The sequence below is a fragment of the Hippopotamus amphibius genome, chromosome 8 (assembly GCF_030028045.1).
Source record: "Hippopotamus amphibius kiboko isolate mHipAmp2 chromosome 8, mHipAmp2.hap2, whole genome shotgun sequence".
Classification (NCBI taxonomy): Eukaryota; Metazoa; Chordata; class Mammalia; order Artiodactyla; family Hippopotamidae; genus Hippopotamus; species Hippopotamus amphibius.
In genome coordinates, this window is record NC_080193.1 from 145,860,146 (window position 1) to 145,866,145 (window position 6,000).

The window sequence follows — 6,000 nt, forward strand, 5'->3', positions numbered from 1 at the left end:
TTTGATAGACTAGAAAGTCTTCAATGGTATGGAAGAAAATGATGTTTTAAAACCCTACAGATTACCTTTATTTCTATGTTACCTACACTTCAGACTTTAGTGAAGAACACTGTACAAAGTTAACAGTGTCTTATTTGGTTTGTTCATCCCATACAATGCTTTGCAAGCTGCCACTACATAGTAGGTTCTCAGTACATACCTACTGGTGATTACAATTTGGGTTTACTGTTACGTAGTCATTGACCTCAAAAATTCAGCTGACATAGCTCTAATCATGTTATTGTGATAAGTGTAGAATAAACACTTTACATTTCAAAGCCATATTGTAGGTTTAATTCTGATTCTATGCTACTATTTTAAAGTCTAAAAATTTTAATTGTGTTTAAAGAATAACATTTTCTCTTGTAGCTAATTTTGAGTGTATGGTTCAATAGAGTTTAGCATATTCACATTGTTGTGTAAAATATCTCCAGAACTTTTTCATCTTGCAAACCTGGAACACTATACCCCTAAACAATAATTTCCTATTTCCCCCTTACCTCCACCACTGGTACCCAACATTTTACTCCTGTCTCTATAAATGTGACTACTTTAGATATCTCCAATAAGTAAAATATATAATGTTTGTCTTTTTGTGTCTGGTTATTTCACTTTGCATAATGTCCTCAAGGTTCATCCATGTTGTAGTAAATGACAGTATTCTCATCTTTTTAAATGTTGCATAATATTCCCTCATATGTATATGCCACATTTTGTTCACCATTTTTTCACCAGTGAACACTTGGGTTGCTTCCACTTTTGACTGTTGTAAAGAATGTTGTTAAGGGTGTGTAAATATCTCTTACAGTTATTGCTTTCAAAATTGGAGGGATATATACACAAACATTTGGGGGGAACTTCCAAAAAATTTTTCATAGTGGATATACCATTTTACATTCCCATCAACAGTGTAAGAATGAATCAATTTCTCCACTTCCTAGTCAAAATACATATTTTTCTTTTCTTTTTAGAATAGACTACTATTATTGTTTTATAAATTTACCAGAAGGAATGAAATAATTGAGATCATACTAGAAATAAATAAAAGAGACTAAAAACAATAGAAAAAACCAATGAACCTAAGAGTTTCTTCTTAAAAAAGATAAACAGAATTGATAAACATTTGGCCAAACTCATGAAGAAAAACGAGAGAGTGAGAGCACAAATAAACTCAGATATGAAATAGGAGAAGTCATAACCCACAACAGAGAAATACAAAAGATTGTAAGAGATTACTACAAACTATTATACACCAATAAAGTATGTATCCTAGAAGAAAAGGATAAATATCTAAAAATGTGCAACCCCCCAAGACTAAATTAGGAAATTATAGAAAATCTGAAGTACAAAAGTAAATACTGAGATTGAATCAGTAATGAAAACTCACCCAATAAAGAAAAGCCCAGGACGGATGACTTCAGGATAAATTCTACCAAACCAAAAGTAATTAATGCCAATAGTTCTCAAATTATTTCAACATATTAAATAAGAGGGAACACTCCAAAACTCACTTTACAAGGCCAGCATTAGTCTGATACTAAAACCAGATTAGGCCACTATAGTAAAAGAAAACTAGAGACCAATATCTCTGAGGCATATAGATGCAAAATTTTTCAACACAGCACTAGAAAATGATTCAATAGCAATTAAAATGTTTAATTATACACCATCATCAAGTGTGATTTATCCCAGGGATGCAAGAATATTTCAACACACTCAAGTCAATCAAAAAGATACAACACACTAACAAATTGAAGAAGAAAAATCATATGATCATCTCAATAGATGTGGAAAACACTTTTGCCAAAACTCTATATTGATTTATAATTAAAAAAACTCTCAAAAAAGTGGATATAGAAGGAGTATACCTCAAGATAGTAAAGATCACACGTATGTAAGAAACCCACAGCAAACATCCCACTCAGTGATGAAAAGCTCCAAGCTTTTCAACAAGACAAGGGTCACAACTCTTGCCACTTTTATTCGACATAGTATTGAAGATGTAACTATAGCAATGAAACAGGAAAAAGACAGGGGAGGAATTGTAACTGGAAAGAAAGAAGTAAAACTGTCACTCTTTTCAGATGACATGATACTATATAAAGAATATATTAAACACACTCCCAAAAAACCCTTAGGATAAAGAAATGAGTTCAGTAAATGAGTTTTGTATTCAGTTTGCTGGATAAAATATTGATATACAGAAATCTGTTGTATACCTATACACTAATAGCAGTCTATCAGAAAGATAATTTAATAAGAAAGTCCCATTTACAATTACATCAAAAAGAATAAAATACCTAGGAATACATCTAAACAAAGAGGTAAAAGACTTGTACTCTGAAAACTGTAAGATATTGATGAAAGAAATTGAAAGCAACACACACAAACATGAAAAGTTATAGTGTGCAAACCCTATGAAATACCAATGGCATTTACCACAGAACTAGAAGAAGTAATGATAAAATTTGTATGGAACTCCAAAGGAACCTGTATAGCCAAAGCAAACTTGAGAAGAAAAACAGGTGGAGTTATCATACTCCCTAATTTCAAACTATACTACAAAGCCACAGTAATGAAAATAGTATAGTGTAGGCACAAAAAAAGAACACATATAAATGGAACAAAATAGAAATCCCAGATATAAATTCACACCTAAATGGTCAAATAATCTCTGACAAAGGACGCAAGAATATACAATGGGGGAAAAGACAGCTGCTTCAATAAATGATGTTGAGAAAACTGGACAGATACATGTAAAAAATAATTCTGGACAACTTTAATTCATCATATAAAAAATAAACACAAGATGGATTATGTATGTAATGAAAGACCTGAAAACATTAAACTCCTAGAAGAAAACATAGGCAACACACTCTTTGACATCAGAGTAGCAATATTTTTTGGCTATGTCTCCTCAGGCAAGGGAAACAAAAGCAAAATAAATACGTGGTGTTACATCAAACCAAAATTCTCTTGCACAGCAAAGGAAACCATCAACAAAATGCAAAGGCAGCCTACTGAATGGGAGAATACATTTGCAAATGATATCTCTTATAAGACGTTATTATCTAAAACATACAAAAAAATTAACAACAAAATCAAAAGAGCAAACCAACTGTATCAGTTTTTAAATTAGATTCCACATGTGAGTGATATCATATTTCTCTTTCTCTGTTTAACATACTTCACTTAGCATGATAATCTCTAGGTCCAACCATGTTGCTGCAAATGGCATTATTTTGTTCTCTTTCACAACTGAGTAATATTCCATTGAACTTATTTGCAAAACAGAAATAGACTCGCAGGTATCAAAAACCAAATTATGGTTACCAAACAGGAAACATGAGGGGTGGGAAAGAAATAAATCTGTAGCTTGAGATTAACATACACACACTACCTTATATAAAATAGAAAACCAACAAGGACCTTCTGTATAGCACAGGGAACTCTACTCAATATTCTGATAACGTATATGAGAAAACAATCCAAAAAAGAATGAATATATGTGTATGTACAAATGAATCACTTTGTTGTACTCCTGAAACACAATGCTATAAATCAACTATATTTGAACAAAATTAAGGGAAAAAAGCAAAACACCCAATTAAAAAACTGACAGAGTACCTAAACAGATGTTTTCCAAAGGAGACATATAGATGGGCAACAGACACTTGAAAAAATGCTCAACATCACTCGCCATCAGGAAAATACAAATTAAAACCAAGTTGAGTTATCACTCCCACCTATTCAAATGATTATCATCAAAAAGAGAAGAAATAACAAGTATTAGTAAGAATGTGGGAGAAAGGAACCCTCAGGCACTGTTGTTAGAATTGAAATTTGCTGTGGCCACTATGGAGAACAGTACGGAGTTCCCCAACCCCCCAAAACTGAAAATGGAACTGTTATGTGATCCAGAAATTTCACTCCTGGGTATTCACCTGAAGAAAACAAAAACACTAATTTGAAATGATATATGCATACTGATTTTTTTATGGCATTCTCTACAGTCATCAAGATAAGGAAGCAACATGTGTCCATCAAAGATGAGAGGATAAAGATGTGACATATAATTGTATAGACACACACAGAGTGGAATATTACTCAATGATAAAAAAATGAAATCCTGCTATCTGTGACACATGGATGGATCTAGAGGGTTTTGTCCTATGTGAAGTAAGTCTGTTAGGGAAAGCAAATACTATATGATCTCACTACATGTGAAATTTAAAAAACCAAGCCAAAAAACATAACAAAACAGGAAATACTCATAGATTCAGAGAACAAGTGCTGGTTGCCAGAAGGGAGGGTGTTGAGGGGCTAAATAGGTGAAGGGATTATACAGGTGTAAACTTCCTGTTATAAAATAAATCATGGGGATGTCATATACAGCATATGGTCGACAGTGTTATAAAAACTTTGTAGGATAACAAAGGGAGTCCAACTCGAGGATGGAAGATGCCTTTGAGGACTGGGGCGGGGAGGGTGGGGGGGGGGCTTGGGGGGGGCGTCAAGGAAGGGAGGGAAGATGGGGATATGTGTATAAAAACGGATGATTGAACCTGGTGTACCCCCCCCAAAAAATAAAATAAATAAATAAATAAATAAAAACTTTGTAGGGGGCAGGATGGTTACTAGACTTATTGATGTGATCATTTCACAATGTATATGTGAAATACAATGTGTGACAACATGTGTTAAATCATTATGCACTGCACTAGAAACTAATACAGTATTATAATCAACTATAGTGCCATTTTAAACAGTATTCACATGGCCAGGCTCACCTGAGATAATGTACATAATTAAAATACTTTAGGCAATGGCTGGTACATAATTGATGATTGTTGGATAGATATTCATTTTGCCCTGATGAGTGATCATTCCAAAGGGAAATTAAATCTTGAAACTTTTTCTTTCATACTTCACCCAACCAAATATTCATGACCCCATGATAAATAACAGCAAAAACAACTATAATAATAGTGTAAATATATGGCCAAAGTGTGCCCCATCGTGAGTTTCATGTCAGTAGGAATGATTTTGGCTTGAGTAACTCAGCTCTGACAAACAGTGCCTCTCATAGAGGAGAGAGGTCAGGGGTCTGAAGCAAAATCTTGGTTCCATTTGGGACAGAAGCTCTCTTGGGCTCCTGCTCCATCACCCCAAGGGCATGGATGACCTTGCACCTGAAATGATGACCAAGAATTTCACACACAGCATTCACCTTTCTGGTCTGGACAGCATAAAAGAAGTTATATTAATATTTATATTTATACTATACATTTTTAAATCTCTTTGTTGGAATATAATTGTTTTACACTGTTGTGCCAATTTTTGAGGTACACCAAAGTGAATCAGCTGTATTTATACACATATCCCCAAATGCCCTCCCTCCCAAGACTCCCTGCCACCCTCCCTGTCCTGGCCCTCTAAGGCATCACCCATCATCGAGTTGATCTCCCTTTGTTATACAGCAACTTCCCACTAGCTATCTATTTTACATTTGGTAGTGTATATATGTCAATGCTACTCTCTTACTTTGTCCCAGCTTCACCTTTGCTCCCACCCCACCCCCATATTTATATATTTACAGAAAAAAAATCACCACAGCATATTCACTCATGGGTTCGCTACCAGTCAGGTTAGAGAAAGATATTTACCTAAATGCCACTGTAATTTCTGCCCACTCCCAAGTTTTGTCCTCCAATATTAACCGTTAATATCACCTTATAAATCAATGCTATTCATTCTTTTTTTTTTTTAGTAAAAGGCGAAAGATTTATTCGATCTGAAGAGAAACCAGAGTATAATGCTATTCATTTTTGATAGAGTTTATACACAATGAACAAATTGATTAAAAAATAGAATGCACCATGTCAAAGAATATCCAAAGGACTTGAGAAAAAGAAGACGACGCAGGAGGAAAATGACCCCCCCAAAAATATTTTCCTTTTA